General features: G+C 32.4%; 1 long non-coding RNA gene across 1 annotated transcript; it reads right to left on the bottom strand.

Annotated features, from left to right (window-relative positions):
* LOC104750834 lies at positions 1-974 on the bottom strand. The gene is made up of 2 exons (XR_002035743.1): positions 352-974; positions 1-255 (listed from the first exon to the last, which is right to left on the bottom strand). It is a non-coding gene; the product is annotated as an uncharacterized LOC104750834 (long non-coding RNA).

Consider the following 1,214-nt stretch of genomic DNA (forward strand, 5'->3'; position numbering starts at 1 on the left):
TTCATGAAAAAGATGGTTAGCTGCAATATGAAAAGCTGTAACGAATTTTATCACGAAAAAGTAATATTCTACATCAATGTGTTTGTTGGTATTCCATGAAAAATCGGGGTACACCACATACAAGCGCTGACTGAATGACATAAAACAATTACACTGGTTCGCAATGGAGAATGCTGAAACAAGATATAAGTGCCTTCCTCATTGTCCCATTTGAACTTCGAAGTTGTCACTGCCATGGTTGGAGACTTGGATCTCCTGCATACAGTCATACACGTCCTGCTTCTTAAGTGATGAGTGATTGTCCAAGAAAAAAATAAAAACAAAAAATAAAAAACCGTGAGGAAACAGCACGTCAAAGGACATGAGGCCCAATCCGAGTTGCAATACCAACTTTAAATCACCAGATAAGACGAGTAAAATATCTTGTCCATGACATCCTTTGAGATGGGGCACAACTCACAGACTGCCAATTAACCAATGCTTTGTTCGTGGTTGGTGCAAGGATCGAGCTAACACATGGAAAATTTAGCTATCACAACAAGTCTTGTTTAACTGATAAACACATAATTTTTATTTGATTACGTGTACGTTATGTGTTCTTAACGCACACAAAAAAAATAAAACTTTCCTTTGTTTATTATTACCTCACGCGTAAATGCATTGATTGCTTCGTGACTGTTTTACACGTAAACACATAAACGCACAACTTTTATATGTTTGATGCGTACACAACGACCCTTATGGGTTTTATACCAAACACGTAATTTTTCCGAGAAAGTTTATTTTGTGATATTTCTATACGTAAACACGAACTAACACAGCTTTTTTTGTTTGTTTTTCTGAGTATATATACATACGCCTTACCCTAAGAATAATCTAAGTAAGAGGATTAATTATAATTCACATCAGAAGATTCATGAAGTCTGCTATTTTGTTTGTGGTTACTTGCATTCTCATGTTTTTGTTAATTCATGTAAAAGGTAATAATATACTTGATTTTTTTTTGTTTACTCTTAAAAATAGAAAACAGTAATGGTTATATATTTAAATCATATAAAAGGCATGAGACATTTTAGTATTACTTTAGAAGAGAAATTAGTATTTTAGCCTCGTATTGAGTCTTTACATATTAATATAAGTTTGGGTTTTATAATACATATTAAAACATATCAAATTTATGTTACAAACGTTTTTTTAACTTATCCAATCTTTTT

This window comes from Camelina sativa, chromosome 16 (genome assembly GCF_000633955.1).
Source record: "Camelina sativa cultivar DH55 chromosome 16, Cs, whole genome shotgun sequence".
In the NCBI taxonomy this organism is placed as follows: Eukaryota; Viridiplantae; Streptophyta; class Magnoliopsida; order Brassicales; family Brassicaceae; genus Camelina; species Camelina sativa.